General features: G+C 45.9%; 1 long non-coding RNA gene across 1 annotated transcript in view; it reads right to left on the bottom strand.

Annotated features, from left to right (window-relative positions):
• Nucleotides 1–23,097, bottom strand: part of LOC134929235 (uncharacterized) — a 63,137-nt gene that overhangs the window by 17,869 nt on the left and 22,171 nt on the right. The window contains exon 2 of the long non-coding RNA XR_010178403.1: nucleotides 8,833–8,986. This is a non-coding gene — a long non-coding RNA (uncharacterized LOC134929235). The remainder of the gene's footprint in view (nucleotides 1–8,832; nucleotides 8,987–23,097) is intronic.

Below are 23,097 nucleotides of genomic sequence, written 5' to 3'. Positions count from 1 at the left end.
TAACATAAGAAAAAAAATATTTCATACAATAATTGATGACCTAGACACGAGTATGTATTCATTTCGCAAATCAGACACTTGACAATATTTGGGGAAGACAGGGAGGAGGACGAGACATCCTCTATATGCCCTCGGCGGTCACGGGAACACTGGTTGGGTGTGGGACAACATTAAACCTATAGAGTATGCTGGGACAGTGCTTTGGCCTATAATGTCTGATTTGCGACGAACATTTCACACATACATGTACCTACGTCTTTGTACACTGATGTTTGGATTCAATTGAGGTTCTGCTGGGTAGATGAAGAAGACACAAACAAATCGTGAAATTGACATAAAATTTTCATGATCTACATATTCCTATCATTTTCTGAACATTGTTTCCATGTCTGGAACGTATGCTAGGTCTGTTTAATCATTGAACAAGGGTTATAAGTAGTGTCCTTCCTAAATAACATAAACCTTCAGAGTTTGGGGAGAGCCACTCATTAACCTTTCTTCCACATATATTAATGAGCTCTTTATCTGCAATGTGTGAATAGCCATTGTCTGATTGTTCCTGATTACCTCTGAACTCCATAACTACTAGACCTTTGATTTTTCTCTGATTTTAACAAACTGATCGGCTAATCCTGGGATCCTATAAGGAAATCACTCCTTCCTCCAGAACCAGTTCCAGTCCCACACTCGAATGTTTGTCAGCGGCAAAGAGAGAAAAGAGAAATAGAACAAAACAACTCTTGTTCATAACAAATCAATTACAATGACTGGTCTTTCTGCAATCCTTTAGTACACTCAGGTAGTGTTCAACAGTGCCGCCTCTCAGTCTTCACGGAACAGAGTCTCTGGTGATACTTTTGCGATCTCACTCCATTTACGAGCTCCTTCCGGACTACCGACTTTCCTGCAATGGGAATCATGGACCCAAATCTCTCTCTCGGCTACTTTCACTGGGATAGTGCTGTCAACAAAACTTGGTATGGTCCTTCCCACCTGTCTATTAGGCAACCTGAGCGTAAGAAAAATCACACAGTCTCTTGGTTCACAATCAAGACAGTTAGTATTTGGCATACCAGCAATCAACAGTTTCAAGTTCTTTTGTCAAGTTCTCAAATGCTGGCTCATCTCAATAAGGTACTGTACTGTCACCTCATTGGTGTATTTCTGATCATTGTGCGGATCAATCATGACATGAGGTTGTCTTCCAAAAACAACCAAAAAGACACAAATACCAGAACAAAAACAAATTTTGAAGAGGGTGATTCGTTGAGTGAAGATCTGGGATTAGTTCCGATGCTACATAATACTAGTGGCAGTATCTATGATCACAATAGTACAATTTCAAGCTTTGCTCCTATTTCTAGGGGCACCATTATCTACACACAAATTTCTGCGCAATTTTTCTTTGCGGTAAATACAGCAGCATCCGTGGCGGCAGGAAATGCCTCTACCCAGTTTGAGAAAAAATCAGTGCACACCAATACATAACAATAATTCCTAAAGGGTGTCAACTGTACGAAGTCGATTTGTATTTCCTGAAAAGATCCGTCTGCAGGAGGGATATGGGATGACTCTGTTGGTATTGCTTTACCAATATTCTTCCTCAAGCAAGCAAGACAGGTCATTGCTCTCTTACCTGCATGAGAATAGAATCCTGGCGCACACCAGTAGGCTCTCATCAGCCTGCACATACCCTCTTTGCCTAGATGAGTCAGACCGAGTGCCACCTCAGCTAGACTTGGAAGGTATGCTCTGGGGGCTACTGGCTTACCGTGTCCACCTGTCCACAGTCCTGAGGACACCTGGCCATACCCCTTTGTCCTCCAGACTGCCACTTCCTGTAGGGAACACAAATGTTTAATTTACTATCGTGTGTTTGCAATGTAGAGTACCATGAGCATAACTAAAAAAAAAAACATCTCTAGAGGAGAGAAAGAAGAAGATGAAAAAGAAAAATGTCAGGTTTGCCATTCACCAACAGGCATATCAGTGTCTATACAAAATTTCCCTTCACCAGTATTCCCATTCTCCCCCCTTTGTGCATGACAAGGCACACTGCAGTAATACTGGTGTTATCGTGCTGTTGAGATATACTGGGTTTGAGCAGAACTCTGAAAGACCTAGGCATGTGGAGTTTGAACTGTAATTGGGTCCATGTATTGTACCACCCTGTGTGAACGCAAAAGATGAAGAGGAAACTGTAGAGAAACAGAATAGAGGTTGGTGACAGATGAGTTTGTAGAGGTGAAGATTTTATAAAAATTTGACAACTGGATTGGACACTACGGGGAAGTAATTCTCTACTTGGTCTACTCCCCTTAAAAAATTCTGTGTTTATCGTATCACTATTGGGACTATCCCAGCCATCAATCCAGTGTCCTGTCCATCCTAAGTTCATAGGGAACCCGATATCTGTGAGATAATTTCCTCTACCTGTGATGGACAGTAAAATGCGACATTAGCCTTCATGGGTGTCTAACATACTTTGTACTTCCTGAGCGGGAGCACAGTATATGTATATAATATCTAACAAAATTAAGTTAATCAGGGGCCATTTCTGCTAGGAAAAAGAAGCAAACATTTAGAGGCCCCATCTTAACCCCATCAAGTTTTGTCAAAGGGTAATGTTGCATTTATTTTGTTCTTCCCATTAGCCGAATCTGTGTTTTCTATATGGCTTGTGATTCATTACTATATGTCCCTTGGTCCCATCTATGTGTTTAATAATGTGGCTTGTGTTTTCTGTCTAGGGGATCTATATTGACTATGTGTCCTACTACTCCTACAATCTCTGGCAAAATGCCCTTCCTTCCTACAAGTGTAACATATTATTGACCATTAGGGATCTGGGGTTTGGACTGATGGGTCTTTCCTGTATGTGCCTGTATACTTACTGTCCTCAACCTCTCCACCTGTTGTTCTCTGCGCCTAGCAATATTCTTGGGATGTTCAATAGCACACTTTCTAAGATTAGCTACTGTGACCCCTTTACAATTTCGCAAAGAAGTCTGCACCCTGACACTCAATGCCTTATTGAGCCCGTCCATTGGCACAGAGACAGCCACCTCCCATTTGCCGAATTAGTGTTTACCAGTGATCTTATCCAGATGGAGAGTTTTCTATTACTGCAAGAGACAAAAAAAAAAAAGTTTAACAAGCTTCTAGGTCATGCGAAGTATTCATTCAATCCTTCTCATCCCGTATTAAGGGTCTGTACATGGTCCAACAAACATTTCCGAGCTCATCTTGACTAGGGGTATTACTAGGAATGAATACTTCTTATATGGTAACTGAAAGAAATACCCGAATGTTACCTTGTCTCTGTCCGCTTTCCTACTGGCAAATACTAATGTGCGGACAGGTTTTTCTCCATTTCTGATGTTACTTTCTTGATTTTTTTTTTGTTTTATTTTTGGGTTTTACTATATATGTACACAAATGATACCATACTTACCTGTTCCACTGGTCTCAGCCACTTCCCCCGCAGGCTACTGCTCTTCTTTTACCGGTTGGATACTCCTCTGGGTGCATGAGAAATAGCTGAAAACAATCAAGTCACCTTCTCCTCCTAAATAAAACGTCAACATTCTTTAGTACATATATAGGTTACAGTCATATTTTTCATATTTTTATTATTTGCTATAGTTTGTATGCTGGCCGTAACTGCTTCCACATCTACATAAGGCGGTGTACTTGCATTCTCTTTTTTTCTTCCTACTTGTTTATTGTTGCTACAAGTTCAGACAGTTCTTATATTTCCATTCTTGTCTTATATGACTTTGGTTAGACATACCACCTGCAATACCTTAGGATCAAACTCACCAACCCCTCTTGCTGCCACAGGTTTAAACACTTTGTATGTCTGACCCTTTGTTTTCTGGATTTTATCAGACATATTTTACTGCTTACATTCTGCAGTACCTCTGGTTCAAAGCTGCCCACCTTAGGGAATGGTACCCTATCTTTGTCAGTCATACGTACCCATTCGTCACAATAAACTTCAGCGTGTGGACCATATTTCCCACACATAATAAACCTCGCTGACCCTTTGGGCCGCGGCTCTACAGCCTGAACCCTGGCTAACCGTCCCTTAGTTGAACAACTGGCTCCCATAATTGTGGGCCTTTTCCCACAAACACCAAAATACTCAATATAAGGTGACGGTGAAAGTTCTCCGAGCGCTTTCACCCACTCTCGCCCACGTTGGCAAGTACTACCATACATTGTCGATAACGAAGGCGATGTACCCAACCTAGGGCCCCTAATTGACCTATATTTACTGGAAGTTTTTAGGAATAACTTACCCTTTCCAGTAAAGTATCTGTCGTTGGAGATTTTCCTGAGAGAGACCAGCAAAAACTCCCTATGCACTTTTTATACACAAATCACGCTTGCGTATGCTGTATACAGTGCTAATGATACCGCAATTTTACGCAAAAGCTCGTAAAAGGGGTATCAAGTTGCGCTATATATCGCACCCACAAACGCGCGGTCCAATCGCACAGCATATAGGTACTTGTTACCTATCCACCGTACGACCACTGGAATCGAATCACAAGCTGCGAAACCTCAGCCGGAGCGTATCAAAAAGCTATATGGGTCACAATTCACAATTCCCTACCATGCTCCTGTGTAAGTCTCCTCATGATTTATGTATTTCAAATCCTATACTAACGTGAGTCAGCCGCCTCACGCCACCAAGCCTCCACTCACTTATTGTACCGAACGACGGGATCCCGAATTCTGGGGTTCGAATCCACTCACTCCTACGTTCGCTCACTCAAATACATTTTTTTTTCTGTACAGAAAATTTTAATTCATTCAGATTGGCAGCTTTACCCCCAGAGGCAATACAGTTTAAACAAAAGTTTTATACTAATCTGCTTTAGAAACCAGGTAGTTTTGTGCTATTGTAGCCTGGCTACTGTCCCACCTTTGAACTAAATGACACTATTGTGTAATTTGTACTTAGCGCCCGCACTCTTATGCACTTTGTGTAAACACACGCGAGCGTGCGTGTCTCTTACGCTGTGTGCGCAGTCCTGTACTTTGTCTGAGACACGTGTACAAAACCCTGCGTTCGCAATAAAACAAATCACACAGCTCTATAAATGTGAACAATACTAATTACTATTGCCCACTAGACACAACTTGTTCTGTATAAACTTTTATGCAGACCTGCGTTTGTGTCTTTACACTTACTTCCTTAAAATACTGTTATTTCAAATTTACCTATATAGCAACAAATGTATCCGATTTCACACAGATCTATAATGAATGCAATAATCTATAATTTAAATGATATGATTCAGATTGGATAGCTATCTTGCAGAACATACAAAGATATAAATAAACACATAATTATAATAATATTATATATATGTACCATTCACTGGTCTCCTATGAGACACCTAACCTCTTATTTACATATCAAAGCTATAGCTCTTGCCTGCCTGTAAAAGTGGTTGAACCAGTTAATTAGCATTTCAATGCCTATCTTATAGCAAACAGAGAGTTAACTAAATCCTGGGAAAGAAGAAGAAAGAAAAATATTTTTTTTCTTTTCTTTTTTTGTGTGCAATTTCTTACACCAAGCCAATCATTTATCTCACCATTTACTCTCACTAGGCCCAATTGAAACTATTTGTAATTGACTATGGCATGGGTTTAATAAATGCATTGGTAACTCATAAATGGTGCTTGATGTGACCAAGGAAACTGATTGTTCTGAGCACACTGAAAATCAGCTATTTAGAAAATGACCTTCCTAAAATGGCCACTGCTCCTCCCCCTTCCACATCCATGAGGTTTACACAAAATGGTGGACAGGCCATGTGGTTAGTCCAAAATGGAGGACAGACCATGCGGCTTCCTTTGTCATAAAGAAATCACACATTACACAAGCACCAGAAGTTATTTTAGGCCTACGTTAAAAAAAAATATATATATCAAGGCTATGCAGCAACTTTTAAATGTACTTTTAAATCTACTTAACAGATAAACAATCCAATCTGAATCAAACACAATATGACTTATTTGAACTTTGTTTTGCAACAATAAAAATACATTTTAGCATTTTAAATATTATGAGAAACGCTTTGTCCCTTGAAATTTCATATCATTGGCTTACTGATATCACAACAATACACATGGATATGATTTTCTCAGCTTTACAATGCGTCCACTATAAGCTGATCGACCATAGCATCGCATTTATAATGTACAGTGCATCATTAAGACCATGATATCCCGTAAGAGCCCTCATCTGTAAATGCCAAATTGTTTCCTTACAAATATTTAAAATGTCCGCTCTAATATATATTGTAGACGCCTGCACATCTTATTACCATTTGCCATGAATGTGCGCTGTACATCGCAAAACACTGCATCCCATAAGAGAAAACAATACACCCACACATTATCTGAGTTCCAAATCTCATTGATGTATATATTTGTTATTAAAAGGATATGGATTCAATATATTACAATGTACAGTATACCTATAGTTACATGGTTACAACTCACACAGTAAGCAGTTAAAACATACAGTTACAGTTACAGGCCAGTTACAGTTACAGGCCAGCATACAATACCATTATCCTTAAGTTATATAAATTTGTCTCTCCATATCACTCTCTCTCTGTAAAATCATGCAGGCACTCCATCATTATCTGGTACCGATCAGCAACTGACTCCTGTGTGATCAGCAATGTGTTATCTAGTTTTTGGGGAGGGGACTTTCTCATTCATGATGAGTCACTAGTCTATTCGTGTGCTGAACAGGTTCAGCCTTGGGGACATCCAAAGGGGCTGGCCTGAGTTTCCTGTCCATTGTCCTAATAAGAGTGATTTTTAGCTTTCATACATTTAATCATAACTATTTGTTGCAATGTCCTACAACTTAATAACAACTATCAAATGAATCTACACATTAATCTGCTTGCTTTAATACCAAATATGACAGGTGTATCTGGTTTCGTTCAAATAATACACATACATGACATTACTTCATTATATAATTTTAAATCATCATGATGTCTGGCGCTTGATATTATTATAATTATGTACTGCATGAAATGTGTCGAATCCATCTCTGTGGCATGTCCGTGTAAATGCGTGTGTTACCATCTATTGCTGTGCTCGCTGCGCGTATTTGCAAGTATAGTGACTTATGTGTGTAGTTTGTATGTTCTTTTTATGTAATATTTTTGACTTTGACAGAGGTAACATACGTATGATGTATAATACAAGTGCACAGTATGGAAACTTATCCCTAGAAGAGGAGTTGGGGCCCCAGGCAACGGGGCCTACTGGGGGGTTTCCCCTGTACCCCTGTGGGCCAGTCAAACCCTGGATAAAGGTGACTGTCTGTACTTACCTATATAGGGCTCTGAGATAGTAGGGGTGTTGACTTTTGATATTGCAGGGGCTTTCCATTCATATTATTCCAGGCTTTATATATATACCTTCTCAAGCATTGACTTCCCTACCATATGAAGCAATGACTTCCCTACCTTATCAAGCATTGACTTTACTACCTTATGAAGCATTGATTTCACTGCCTTATCAAGCATTGACTTCCATACCTTATCAAGCATCAACTTCCCTACCTTATCAAGCAATGACTTCCCTACCTTATCAAGCATTGACTTACCTACCTTATCAAGCATTGACTTCCCTACCTTATCAAGCATTGACTTCCCTACCTTATCAAACATTGACTTTTATACCTTCCCTACCTTGCACTTGTCCTGGACAGGCCTTTTTCTCTGGTTGAACTGGAGGAGGTGATTACGACCTCCCTGTGTTAGAGGAGTCCTGGTCCAGATGAGTTTTTATGAATTCCTACTTCCAAACATTTCATGAGTCTTTTATGACTCTGATTATCTGAACTTTTAATGTAAACTCGGACAAGGATCACTTCTCTGCTCCAACTTTGGAAGCCCATATCACCATTATCCCTAAAGAGGGGAAGCATCCTTTACCCTAGCTATAGGCCTATTTCCCTGCTCAATATGGACTTGAAACTCTATGCAAAACTTATTGCAACAGATTAAAGCTGCTTCTACCAACTTTTGTCCATACAGACCAAGTGGGTTTTGTACTGTTTCGTGAGGCCCAGGACAACACTACCAAATCTGATCATCTAGTGGCCCATAAAAATTTACAAAATGAGGACATAGCGTGAATTGCTATAAAAACTACATGGATGTTTCGTTTGCACCCCCCTTCCCCCGACAAAGTCTATCGTGATGAAACCGGTCGGGCTGTTGGAGCAGAGCATTGGATGTACGGATCTGGTTCCTGTTGTTCGAGTGCGGCACAGGTGGGTGATGATTACCGATGTTCCCCTCTCAGGACACTGCTATGTGTGCTCTGGAGGCACTTTTACGGGTGTTTGAGATTGGAGCCGGTGAAAATGTACCTTGATGTATGTAAGCGTATATCTTTTTATTAGTGAAGATTTTATATGATACTCACGGATGCGCCCTCCTTTTCTTCTTTCTTTTCACATGTTCTGAGCCGGGGATGGTTCTAAGGAATTGGCGGCATATTACATCTATCAAAGACTCTATATTTATTTTATTGAACTGAGTGAGAGTACACTTGACTGCACAGTTTGTTTATATATATACATATACTGGTATGCCCGGCTCTCCCAATACAAAAGTTAATGCACCGGGTGCCCCCACAATCATATACATACAGAGTTAGGTGGTGCAGCACTCCTGGTGGCCTGGAGAAGAAATCTCAACTTGCAGCACAGGTTAACAATGTTTCAATTACTTTAATCCGTCATTTTCATCATGTATAACAAAACAAGTATCTTACCTTAAATACATTGACACAGTGATCAAACGCCTCCAGAGCGCGGATCACCCGTCCGTTTACGGTAATCGCATTTCCGGTGATGTCACCATTAGTCCGTCAACCCGGAAGTGTCCCCCAACCATCACCAAAACAAGACTTCATGCATTAAAGGCCGCTGAAAACACAATACAATAACAGATATTAGTTACATAAACATCACTAAAAACTAGTGGCGGGCAACAATACTACACCTCATTTTCTAATATTTATATAGGAAGGGGTAGCAACTGTCGAAGTCGGAAAATATTGCAATGCACACACCACATGCAAACACCACAAAGATGGCATCCATGCATGTACTCAGTCTGCCATGCGTGCGCATACTCGCAAATTGCGTACAATCGCCTCCCACGGGAGTGCGCGTACGGGCGCGGTATGAGCAATTACAGAAAGATTCTTACTTGCAATGGAAATGATCTACAGACACATGCCACAGTGCCCAGCCTGTGTCGAGTCACTATTCACACACACACTAATCTAACCAAACATGCACATCCTTCCAACACAATGTCTTGTTCACTCCAATGTTTGAACAGACCCCCTGGTCTGTGAAGAAAGACAAACACAAACCGAACAAGTCATCGTTTGGTAGGGGCCAGAACAATGGGAGACAAATATTCCAATAGATACACATAAGCCTGCGTTTTCAAATTATTAACTACAGGCAGCCTGCAGTCTAGAAAACCTTTGAAAGATAGATATGATAGCAGGGAAACACATATATATATATATATATATATATATATATATTTGTGTGTATCTTAAGAATGGTTGCTCATTTCATGTGTAGGATCATGTTGCCTGGAGATAACATAACAAAGTAACCTAATGAACATGGAAATATCTGTCACGCATTACATATTTCCCAAACTTAGTACACACATTACACATAGTCTCCCCTTTCCCCTCATGCAACTTTTACTTACTGTATTTACAAGGCACAACAAGGGAATTATACAACTTTACAGTATGCGAGGGGACAGTAACTGATCAGAGCATCATGCATGGTATCTACGTGTTCGGATATTTATGAGTAATAATCCGGTGTTGGTTTGGAGAAGATCGCATGTCGTTGCGAATAGTTATTCGCAAAGGCATATTAAAGGTATATTTGTGTTTATTATGTACTTGGTATGCGGTGGGAATCCAGAGCTGACCAGCTGTACACACCCCTGGATCAAGGCATCGCCCATCTCTTCAAACCGACCAATGACCTCTCCTGTACTGTAAACGACCATCCCTCCAACCAATCAGTGGAGAGCATACAACCCCATTGTATTGTATTTTGGACAAGGGCATATAAACCTTGCACCTGGGCTGGTCACTCTCTCTCTTGCTCTAAGGTCATCTTGCCAGATTGACTAGAGGACCGGATCCGGGTTGCGCAGGCGAACAAACGTACGTATCATTGGGTGTGACTCTCTCTCTGTGATTGAATTGTATTGTGTTGTACCATTTATATTTTAACTTATTGTAATCCCCTTTTACAAATATATTATTACTTGTTGCTGCTTTGGACCACAACATACAATCAAATACTGGTGTCACATTCAGTTTCTGTTGAGCGTTTGTATAGTGTAATTGCCACACCTAGAGCTGCCTCGTGCTCTCAGCGTGTCGGTCTGTGTGTATGCACTGAGTGTAAGCTGCACGGCTATTCCGGCGTGTGTACGCAAAGTGCGTGCACAGTACGGGACTGTGTACGCTAACTGGGGACAGAGTACGTAGGTAAAGGATTTATTACAGCGGCCGCAGCGGCTTCAGTTACAGTGTACAATAGGGGTTAGTGGCTGCTTTCCAAGAAGTCTATCGAACTTCTCAGTTGAGGGCATCGTCCGGCTCGTCTCATACCCGGCTTTTGCACAACATTGCAGGCGCTTGCCAGCAGCAAAGGGTGGATTAGCATTATTATATTGTGTTGAGCTATCTTGTGCTGCTGAACCGCGCCTGTACTGCATTGGTTAGGGATGCTGGCATGAACCGCAAGGACAAAGGAAAAAAAAGTCATTTAAAAGTTTTTTCTTTTTTTCTTTTGCACATGTAACCTTGCGTAAAGGCGCACACAGCGTACCCATACTTTGCATCCATCCTACATATTGTTGCCATAGGTTATAACGGTCATTTATAAGTTTGTGTGAAACCAGATACATCTGTGTTGCTATATACATTTGAAGTAAATGTGTTAATGATATAGTTGTAAGAACACAAAACGCAGCTCTGGCCTAGTCTTTTAGGTTAAACAGAGCAATTGTGGGGTGTGTTCGTGAGCGACAATAGTTTATATCGCTCACATTTATACTGTGTGATTTGTTTTAGTGCGGGCGCACTTTTGTACACGTGGCCCGGACAAAGTACGTGAGCGCGCACAAGCGTGAAAAGGCACGTGCGGTTGCGTAATTACGCAAGTTGCGTAAGATCGCTAACGCCAAGGACAAACCACACAATAGTTCAATTTAAAGCGGAGTAGTAGATGTTTATCTACAAATAGCACATAACTATCCGGTTTCAAACGCAGATTAGAATAACATTGATAAAGTGTGTTACCTCTGGGGAAAGCTATCAGTTAACAGGAAAGGATATTTTTCTGATCAGAAAACTATAGAGTGTTAGTGTGGGCTGAAAAAGGTGTGAATGTATTGAACCCCGCTTGGTGAACTTGGTGAACTCGGTGAAACTCGGTGAACTTGGTGAGCACGGTCTAGGTGAACACGTGCAACGGAGTGTGATAAAGCTTTGTGAAGTTGTTGATTTAAAGGTTTTTTTTCTTGGTATTACACTCCGGCTGTTTTGGAGCACAGTGTGAAGATTCCAGTGATCCTACAACTTATAGATAGCAAGTGTCTATAAGCGGTACGATTGGACCGCACGGTTGTGTGAGCGATACGTGGCACAACGTGATACGAAGTTTTGCATATTTGTGCGTAAATCTCGTCATCGTACGCGTTGTGTAAAGCACATGCAAGCGTGATTTGTGTAAAAATTGTCTTTTAGGCAGATATTCACTGGGTACGGTAAGTTACTCCTAAAGGCCTAGGGGATATAGGCCGAAGTAGGGCCTGCATTGGCTACGCGTGTCTGCTAAATAGGGCGGATCCGTGGTACTCGGAGCAGAAGAAGTTAGTGGAAGAACTTTTTTTTTTTTAAATTCTTTATTTATACGTGGTTAAGCATAGTAAGAAAACATTATATGAAGACATGGGACAGTTGTCCATCAGAACCAGCGTCCAGCATAAAGCACAAATTTTCAAATAGAGAACAAAGTTAGTCAATGAAGAAAGAACAATAACCTTCAAATGTAGAATTCCGGGGGGTCGAGGGGAGGAGGGAAAGGGGGGACAGGGGGGGGGGGAGAGAACCACTGTATAATCTGTGCACAGTATATATCCTGGAAATAGTAAGATCAGAAGAAAGAGGAAGAGGGGGGTCAAGGAGGAGACGAGAGCAGACAAGGAAAAGGGAAGGAAGAGGAGAAAGAGAGAGAGAAGAAAAGAGAAGGAGAAAGGCCGGAAGGAGGAATAGTAGGCAGTGCCCATGGGTCTGCGGAGGAAGCTAGGAGCAAGAGGAGGGGGATGGCAATCTACGTTCAGCAGCGAGCCAGGGGGCCCAGACCTGCTCAAAAATGTGACCCCGGTCGTGGAGATAGTATGTAATCTTTTCCATTGAGGCAATGTGCCAAATTTTAGTTTTAAGGGACGGGAGGGAGGGTGGGGAGGGGCTCTTCCAATTAAGAGCTATCAGCGACTTTGCCGCCGTTAGGATATGTGTAGCCAGCTTTTGGGAAAATTTATTGAGCAACGGGGGAGGGTAACATAGCAAAAAGATCCAAGGATCTTTCAGCACAGGAGATTCCAAAAGCGAATTGAGGAGGGAGTGGACTAGGTTCCAGAAGGAAGCAATGGCCGGGCAGGTCCACCATATGTGGAGCATAGTGCCTCTAGCCCCGCAGTTCCTCCAGCAAGTAGGGGAGGAAGACGGAAAGAATTTGTTAAGTCGGTCGGGGGTGTAGTACCAACGGTAGTAAACTTTGTAGGCCGTTTCCTTAAAAGCAGTGGCAATAGAGCATTTAGCAATCCCCAGTCTCATGTCTTCCCAATCATCACTTTCTGGTGGGGGCCCAAGATCACGTTCCCATGCGAGCTCATGGGGCCGGGAGGGGGGAAGGGAGGAATCTAGTAAAAGAGAGTAGAGTTGGGAGATTAGGCCTTTGGAGAGATGGGAGCTGATGCATAAGCTTTCAAAGGGGGTGAGGGCACGAAGTAAGGCGGTGGAGGGGAGAGAGCCTAGGAAGTGGCGTATTTGTAGGAATTGGAAGGGATTAAGTGGGTGTGAGGGGGTCTTTTGTTGGAGGTCAGGCAGGGACAGCCATTGGCCCCGATTGGCAAAGTTGGTCGGGAATTTGAAGCCCAGCGTTATCCATAAACGGAACCTCACAGTTGAGAGTCCAGGAGGAAACATAGGGTTCTGCCAGATAGGGGTCAAGGGCGAGGGGGTAGTGGTGAGACCCTTCTTCAGGGAGAGGGAGTCCCAAGTTTTAAGGTTAAATTTAATAGTGGGGAGAAGTTTAGAGGTTGGCGGTCGGGAGTTGGAGGGCAGACCCCACAAGGGGTCAGGTCCGGGAGACCAATGAAGGCTGCCTCAATATCCAGCCAAGATACAGATCCCGGAGGAGCATAAGAGGTGACAATATGGGATAGGTGAGAGGCGAGGTAGTAAAGTTTGACGTCAGGAAGGCCTCTACCTCCCGCGGAGGTTGGCCTTTTCAGGGTATTGGCGGCGATGCGGGGGGGTCTGTGATTCCAAATAAAACGCACAAGGGCTCGTTGGATAGTGCGAAGAAAGGAGGCCGGGACCGCTACTGGGAGGGTCTGGAAAAGATAAAGCCATTTGGGGACTATGGTCATTTTAACCGCTATGATCCTGCCCAGCCACGAAATAAAAAGACTGTTCCAGGAGGTCAGGTCAGCGAGTGAGTTGGTGAGGAGGGGTGGAAAGTTTTCCTGGAAGAGGGAATCATAACGGGAAGTCAGGTATATCCCCAGATATTTAATCTTTGTGGGCTGCCATTTAAAATTAAAGTTAGCGCGAAGGGACTCAGCCTCTCGATGAGGGATATGAAGCAGCATAGCCTCGGATTTGGAGTAGTTCATCTTATACCCTGATATAAGGCTATAAGAATGCAGGACTGAGAATAAGTTTGGGAGTGAGATAAGGGGTTGGGTCAGAGAAAGTAGGATGTCGTCAGCGAAGAGGGAGATTTTAGGGTCGGTGCGGCCTATTTGTATTCCGTGTATATCTGGATGTGCTCTAATTTGAGAAGCAAGGGGCTCAATAATTAGGGCAAATATTAGCGGCGAGAGGGGGCAACCCTGACGTGTACCATTTGAGATGCTAAGTGGGGCGGATGGGACACCATTGATTAAGACTGTGGCAGAGGGGGAGGAGTATAGTGCCAGGACGCCAGTGAGAAAGCCACCGGACAAGCCATAGGCCTCCAGGGCGGCTCTCAGAAAACTCCAGGAGATCCGGTCAAATGCTTTTTCAGCATCCAAGGAGAGCATGATAGTGGGGGATCTCCTGGAGTTCGAGATATGTATAAGATCAATAGCACGCCTGGTGTTATCTCTCGCCTGACGGCCCGGGATAAACCCCACCTGGTCGTAATGAACAAGGGAAGGGAGGTATGGGTTAAGACGGTTGGCCAGGATCTTAGCAAAGACTTTCAAGTCCAAGTTCAAGAGAGATATAGGGCAGTAGCTAGCGCAGTTAAGGGTGTCCTTGCCTTCTTTGGGGATCACCACAATTCAACATCTCAGGGGGAAAAGGGTCGCCATGGACAATCCTATTGAACAGGGACTGAAGGTGGGGGGAGAGAAGAGCAGAAATTTTTTTGTAGTAAAGAGCTGTGAACCCATCCGGGCCCGGGGATTTGCCAACTTTTTGCATGAGTATAGTCTGAGCAATTTCTTCCACTGAGATCTCACTGTTAAGATGGTCCATGGCGTCCTGGGGTAATCTAGGCAAGTTAGAAGCAGAAAGAAAGTAGGAGACTAGATCGGAGTGGGGCAGAGGGGAGGAACCAGGTAGGGGGGTGGGAGGTTGTACAGGTCAGCGTAGTAGGATTGGAAGGCCGCTCTAACGGTAGTGGGGTCTTGGACAAGTTGATTGAGAGAGTTTCTGATAGAGACAATACTAGTTTTGGCTCTCGCGAACGGAGTCGTGCCACTAGGATCTTGTCCGCCTTGTCTCCCTTCTCATAAAAGGATTGGCGAAGCCACTTAAGACGTTTGGCCACCCGTGCAGTGAGAAGCAGATCAAGTTCCGCCTTAACAGTACGAAGTTCGGACAAGACAGCCTGGTCGGAGGACACCTTATGCTGGGTCTCAAGTGAGTGGAGTTTAATAGAGAGTTTGTTAAACTGAGAGAGGGATTGTTTTTTAGCTTTTGAAGCTAGGCTGATAACGTGTCCACGAAGAACTGCCTTGTGTGCCAACCAGAGAGTGGACCTAGAGATATCAGGGGTATCATTCAAGGTAAAATAGTCGGAGATCGTGTCCCAAAGATGGGAACGTATCTCAAGGTTGTGGAGGAGGGAGTCGTTAAGGCGCCATGTCATGGGGCAAGGACGTGAAACCAGACCTGAGAGATCGCAGGTGATAGGGGCATGATCGGACCAGATCAGCGGATGAATATGGGCATCGTGGAGATTTAAGGCGAGATCGTGGCTGAGCAGGACCATATCAATGCGGGAGTAGGAATTATGAGGGGCAAAGTAAAAGGTATAGTCACGGGCATAGGAGTCTTTTATCCTCCAGGAGTCGTAGAGAAGTTGGGAACGCATGAGACGGAGGAGGGATCTGGAGCGGAGGGAGTCCGACGAGGAAGCAGTAAGGGGAGAGGGAGAGCGGTCTATCTGTGGTTTCAAAACGGAGTTAAAGTCCCCAGCAAGTATGAGGTCGCCTTGCCGGACTCGAGTAAGGAGGTTATCTAGCTTTGTAAAGAATCGTTCCTGTCGTTGGTTAGGGGCATAAACGTTGGCTAGGGTACAGAGGTTGTTATTAAGTTTCCCCACCAGGACAAGAAACCGGCCATCTTTGTCGGGATATGAGTCTAGAAGCTCAAAGGTGGGGTGGCGGGCAAATAAAATCGCAACCCCCCGTTTTATGGAGTTTAAGGGAGGCAAAGAGCTTACCTCTCTTTTGGGGGCTATTCAAGCCCTTCACATTAATAGATAGTACCCGGAGACCCATGGGCAAGCAACGATGAGGTAGGCAGATTAGAAAGAGCGGAGAGCACTGAAAGTAGAGGGAGGAGAGAGAAAGATAGAGAAGAAGGATATAAAGTGAGAGAGAGTGTGGTCAGAAGGGAGGGGGGAAGGAAAGTAAACCGGGAGGGGAGGGAGGGTGGTTGGTCATCCAGCAGTAGAGGTACCTGAGGGAGAAAGCTGGAGAGAAGACAGGAACAGAAGACAGATGGAGCGCCAGCTCCGGAAGGGAAGGGAGAGGGGGGGAGGTAGATGGAAAACTAAAAGTCAGGTTTCAGCATGTTAACATATCAGCAGCGTAACATTTGAACAGGGGGTAACAACAGAACAGTCGTGAGGTAACTAAGGGGCCGGGAGATCAGGATACGGGGAGCCTAAAGTGGAACAGCTCCCCGGGTAGGGGAGTGCGACCAGGAAAGGTCAACCCAATTAAGTAGAGAAGACATTGAACTAGAGAGCTGAAAGTCCATCAGGGAACCGGAGGTGGAGCCTGGGAGGCCGAAGAGGCCGGGACCGTAAACCACTCAGATCGAGGGGGCTGAAGCGGGTCCCGCTGTGTCCGTGGCGGCAGGCGTTGAGTATGGATATCTTGTTCGGCGGTGGGGATGCCCAGCTTGGAGAGCAGCGTTTGAGCCTCGGATAGATCCCTGGCCATGAGGAGCTTCCCTTGGTGCCAAACCAGGATACGAAAAGGGAAACCCCAGCGGTATTTAACATTATGATGGGAGAGCAGGGAAGTAACGGGTTTGAAGTCTCTGCGTTTGGCCAGAGTGAGCGGAGATAAGTCTTGGAAAATCTGAAGAGGGGTATTCTGGAAAGTCACAGACCCCAGCCGTCGGGCCTCCCTCATGACAGCCTCCTTCGCACTGAAGTAGTGCAGTCGGAGAATGACATCCCTGGGCTGGGAGGAGTCCTGGGAGCGAGGTCGCAGGGCTCGATGCGCTCGATCCAGGAGGAGATGTTCCTCAGGGGTGTCAGGCGACAGGTGTGCAAAGAGGCGCTTGAGGTAGAGGTCAAGATGGGCCGCCTCGACCTCCTCAGGGACACCCCGGATCCTCAGGTTGTTTCTCCTCACCCTATTGTCCTGGTCCTCATGCTCCTCCCGCAAGTGGGCAACATTTTGGCGGAGTTGATGGAAGTCGGTCCCGACCGTTTGTTGGAATGACACCACCTCTTCCACTCGTCGTTCAAGTTGATCGGTTCTGGAGCCGATATCGGCAATATCGGATTTCAGGGAGTGTAGAGCCTGGACTGAGGTCTTAATATCCCGCATCTCCTTAAGGAGGGAGAGAAAGTCCTTGCGGGGGAGGGGTGTGAGATCGTCGTCCTCGGCCTCCGAGTCGGAGGGACCCTGGGGGGGTCCGGGAGCATCAGGCCTGTTCTTGGCCGAGGTGTTTTTTTTGGTAAGGAATGGTGTGAGGTCGTGAACATATGAAGAAGGGGGTGGACAGCAGGGTGGGAAGTAGAGGTGGCGCTCCAGCAGTGAGGCTCAGGACCAGGGAAGGTAAGGTGAGGGCCTTAAGGAGGCATCATGGTGTGGTCAGCCGAGCACGGCAGATGAGTTTGGTCCAGGGGGTCCCAGGAGAGCTGGGGGCCCGCTTGGCCCCGGAGAGGAGTCAGACAGACAGAGGTCGCAGGAGGCGGAGCTCCGTGAAGGACCGCCTCCGTTCAGGGACCACGGAGATGAGCTATAAGGATGGCGGGACCGCAGGCAGCAGGAGAAGGCGGTCAGGTCACAAGGGGCCTGGGGGGGGAGAGTTCCTCACTGCACCGCCAACGATCCTCAGCAATGACAGTGCGGCTCCCTTCTCCCTCCGTTTCAAGCTCCCCGAGAGAAGCCCGCAGGAGCAGAGGCAAGATGGCCGCAGGTCCGTGTGAGGTGGAGGGGACGCAGGCGTGAGTTCAGTCCTCCGGGCGGCAGGGGTAAGGCAGCTGTCTGCGGCTCGTGCAAGGCCCCCCATGGGTGGAGCACCAAGGAGGAGGCAGGGTGAGTCCACTCGCTGGCAGTACGAGGTGTCCGGGGGTCTGGCGGGCCGGCGCCAAAATCAAGGCCCCGGCTTCAGGCAACCACGTCTCTCCCTCTGAAATTCAACCCCCTGCTGTATATTAATAATGCAGGTTGGTTTTCCAAAGGGCCCCACATCCGGAGCCCAGAGCAGGCAGGGGGGGCTCGGGCCCAATGATCTTGATAGGGCAGAAGGGCAGGGCACAGTCCGGGGTCTGCAGGAGGAGTCAGCCGGGTCCCCGGAGCTCCGCGCCAGCCACGTGCTGTTTCCGGGATCGGCCAGTCACTCAAGGCCGCGGCTTCGCCCAAGAGTGTAGGCCGCAGCCGTCGGGACGCAGAAAACGGGACCCCAGGCTCAGTGAGAGGCGCAGGCAGCGGTAGCAGGGTCCCCAGCAGGCAGATGGGAGAGCAGCCCCTCCGGGAAAGCAGGTATGGGGCAATTAGGACAGGTAGAAACGGGAGCTGGGCAAAGGCCGGTCTGCTCCGTTAGCCAGTCAGGCCACGCCCCCCAAGTGGAAGAACTTTGAGGACTTCCACCGTTAGACTGCTGTGTTTGGAGCATTTTAGGATGTTTTCCCATGTTAAAAGGGTCCACAATGGGAGCCAAGTGCACAACACAGGGACGTTCCTCAGTCAGGGTTCAGACAGCAGAATTGAGACCCAGGGGGTCAGCTCGGTTGGTAATGTGGGGGAAATATGATTCCCACACTAAGACCTTTTGTGATGAATGGACACGAATGACTGTGGGGGATAAAGCATCATTTCCTGGGATAGGTAGTTTTGATCCAGAGGTACTACAAAATGTAAGGATTAGAATATGCCTGCTCAAATCCAGAAAGCAAAGGGTAAGGCATACAGATTGTTTAAACTTGTGGCAACAAGTGGGGGATGTACAAAGGGAGCTTGCTCACACAGCAAGTTCCAAACCAGGCAGAAGCATGAATGCGACAGCACCACCACCACCATATGTTGATGGAGAGAAGAGTGTCACCACCAATGATACAAAGGTAGAGGTCAGGGAAATGCGCAGCGAATGTATTAAAACTAACGCTTGTACCTTGTACCCTGTTTTACCTTCTCCCCAAGATTACAGCAACGGAGAGGATGAGCCTAGCATGATCTCAGCCCTTGCCCTGGCTGCCACCATATACGACACAAGGGTGGGCATTGCCCAACCACCAAGGTCAGTGGCCGCATCAGCCAGTGAGGGGGCAGATGAGATTGTGGCGACTGGTAAGTACAGTACCGTCCATTATGCAGAAACAGTGACTCCCCGTATTGTAGAGACAAACAAGAAAGATGTGGTTGAGTTGCATCCAGTTAGGGTGATTGCAGTCCCTAACGGGAGAACTGACACTCAGGGGGTGACCCCAATCAGGAACATTGCAATGTACTGTCCCTGGTCCCGTATGGAGCGGAGGTCAATTATGGCAGAATTCCCTGACCCCAGAAAGGATTTAGTCGGATGCCAAAAATATATAAGAGATTTAGGACTTTCCCAAGAACCCACAAACAAAGATTGGCGGACGGTGTTGCGAGCGAGTCTCCCCTCTAACATTGATATCCCAAAATTTATTACAGATCAATATACAACTAGGTTTGTATTTCCCAGCCGTAGTTAGATGGAATAAGATTTTTTCCATAAGACAGAAAGAGAATGAACTGGCATCCGAATATTTCCACAGAGCTTTGATGGAAATGGCTAAATTCACTGGGATTGAGGATATTAGAGACAATGGGGGTAATTCCAAGTTGATCGCAGCAGGAAATTTTTTAGCAGTTGGGCAAAACCATGTGCACTGCAGGGGGGGCAGATATAACATGTGCAGAGAGACAGATTTGGGTGTGGTGAGTTCAATCTGCAATCTAAATTGCAGTGTAAAAATAAAGCAGCCAGTATTTACCCTGCACAGAAACAAAATAACCCACCCAAATCTAACTCTTTCTGCACATGTTATATCTGCCTCTCCTGCAGTGCACATGGGCCCTCATTCCGAGTTGATCGGTCGCAAGGCGAATTTAGCAGAGTTACACACGCTAAGCCTACGCCTACTGGGAGTGTATCTTAGCTTCTTAAAATTGCGACCGATGTAATCGCAATATTGCGATTACAAACTACTTTGCAGTTTCTGAGTAACTTCAACCTTACTCTGCCTGTGCGATCAGTTCAGTGCTTGTCGTTCCTGGTTTGACGTCACAAACACACCCAGCGTTCGCTCAGACACTCCCCCGTTTCTCCAGCCACTCCTGCGTTTTTTCCGGAAACGGTAGCGTTTTCAACCACACGCCCATAAAACGCCGTGTTTCCGCCCAGTAACACCCATTTCCTGTCAATCACATTACGAACGCCGGAGCGATGAAAAAGCCGTGAGTAAAAATACTATCTTCATTGTTAAATTACTTGGCGCAGTCGCAGTGCGAATATTGCGCATGCGTACTAAGCGGATTTTCATTGCGATGCGATGAAAAATACAGAGCGAACGACTCGGAATGAGGGCCATGGTTTTGCCCAACTGCTAAAAAAAATTCCTGCTGCGATCAATTTGGAATTACCCCCAATGTCAACCACAGGGAAGTAGCTGTCTCTGTATTAATGGAGGGATTGAAGTAGGCACTGAAAACCAGGGTGCAAACTTCTCTGCCAAACTGGAGGGGTATTACGGTGACTGCACGTAGGGAATCAGCACTGGAGCACGACTGTAATATCCAGAAAACCAGGGAGGCACAGGGGGAGCGGTTGATGGTGATGAGCATCCAAGCACTGGAAGGAGCACCAACTCGACCAAAACCCCAGGCCCCTGACACATGGAAAAAGGCAAGAGTTTGTTATCTGTGTAAAAGGGAAGGGCATTATGCCAGCAATTGTAACAGCACACAAAAATTCAGACCCCCTAGACAAGAATACGAGCAAAGTAATTATACACATAGAGGAGATCAGGGATCATACAGGAGAGAGTACGAGCCGCATAGAGGGGAAACAAGGAGGTACCCACCACAGGAGGACTGGCGAGCCCCCAAAAACTTACCGTTATCCCCCTCACATATTATAGCCGCCAACGCCCAAAGGGTGGGTCCACGGCCCCAATAGAGGTTAGGCCACACCTGTAGTCTGCAGCATGTGAAGCTGATCGCTGGCACTGGGAATGAACCTGAGGTCTTGGTCAAAGTAGCAGGAACACTACAACCATTTCTTGTAGATACAGGGGCGGCCAGATCTGTACTCAAAGCTCCAACCAATTTACTGACCACGGGCAAAACAATTTCGGCAATGGGAGTAACAGGAACAGTGCAACAATACCCTTTGAGTAGACCTGCAGAGACTACGATAGGGCCCTTGTAGACCAAGCATTCCTTTTTGCTAGCTGCATCGGCTCCGACTAACCTGCTTGGAAGAGATTTATTGTGTAAAATGCGGTGTGTCATATATTGTACTCCTGAGGTTGTCTTCTTAGATATACCTGAGAATCACGTTCAAGAAGTGCAAGATATATTAGACACCCCTCAAAGGCTAATGTCGCATTCTGCTGTTATAGACAAGTGTCCATCAAAGGTAGAGGAAATGATCTCACGAATACCGGGTTCCCTTTGGACCACAGATGGACAAGACACTGGATTGATGGCGAATGTAGCCCCAGTAGTAGTACAAGTAAAAGATGGTAGGATAGCTCCAAAAATCCCTCAGTATCCACTGAAGCCAGAGGTGGAATTAGGAGTGTACCCCGTCATGGAGCGCTTGCTACAACAGGGCATTCTAGTCAGGACGTCCAGCACTGCCAATAGTCCCATCTTCCCTGTGAAAAAGAGTGGGGGGAGGGGTTACCGGCTAGTGCAGGATTTAAGAGGGGTGAACAAAATAGCTCAGAGTCAATTCCCCGTAGTGCCCAATCCAGCTGTCATCTTGATGCAGATCCCCGCAACCTCTTCATACTTCACTGTCGTTGATCTCTGTTCTGCCTTCTTTTCTGTCCCTCTCCACCCCGACAGTCAGTATCTTTTCGCCTTCTCTTACAGGGGAGTACAGTACACCTGGACTCCTCTTCCCCAAGGCTTCATTGACAGCCCAAGTATCTTCTCCCAAGCACTGCATGACTGTTTGCAATCCTTTCAACCTGAAAATGGCTCAGTGCTAATACAGTATGTTGATGACTTATTGTTGTGCTCTGACTCATTTGAAACGTCCTTGGCAGATACGAAGCAGCTGCTGCTTCACCTCTCCCAGACAGGACACAAGGTTTCAAAGGATAAATTACAGTTGTGCAGTAAAAGGGTGAGGTATTTGGGGCATTGCTTGACACAAGGACAAAGACACCTCACTGCTGATTAGAGATGAGCGGGTTCGGTTCCTCTGAATCCGAACCCGCCCGAACTTCAGGTTTTTTACACGGCAAATTCCAGCACGTCCCATGTTTTGCACATACCTTGAATTTGGTGGTGCAGAATTTTTTAAAAAACGACAGGGGCGTGCAAGAGATGCTGTCGGTGGCCAGAAGAATTGCGGGACACTTTCGGCGTACAGGCACCACGTACAGAAGACTGGAGCACCACCAAAAACTACTGAACCTGCCCTGCCATCATCTGAAGCAAGAAGTGGTAACGAGGTGGAATTCAACCCTCTATATGCTTCAGAGGTTGGAGGAGCAGCAAAAGGCCATTCAAGCCTATACAATTGAGCACGATATAGGAGGTGGAATGCACCTGTCTCAAGCGCAGTGGAGAATGATTTCAACGTTGTGCAAGGTTCTGATGCCCTTTGAACTTGCCACACGTGAAGTCAGTTCAGACACTGCCAGCCTGAGTCAGGTCATTCCCCTCATCAGGCTTTTGCAGAAGAAGCTGGAGACATTGAAGGAGGAGCTAACACGGAGCGATTCCGCTAGGCATGTGGGACTTGTGGATGGAGCCCTTAATTCGCTTAACAAGGATTCACGGGTGGTCAATCTGTTGAAATCAGAGCACTACA

Source organism: Pseudophryne corroboree, chromosome 5, assembly GCF_028390025.1.
Source record: "Pseudophryne corroboree isolate aPseCor3 chromosome 5, aPseCor3.hap2, whole genome shotgun sequence".
In the NCBI taxonomy this organism is placed as follows: domain Eukaryota; kingdom Metazoa; phylum Chordata; class Amphibia; order Anura; family Myobatrachidae; genus Pseudophryne; species Pseudophryne corroboree.
Note: the sequence above shows the minus strand (reverse complement) of the source record. Positions and strands in the feature narration are given on the sequence as shown.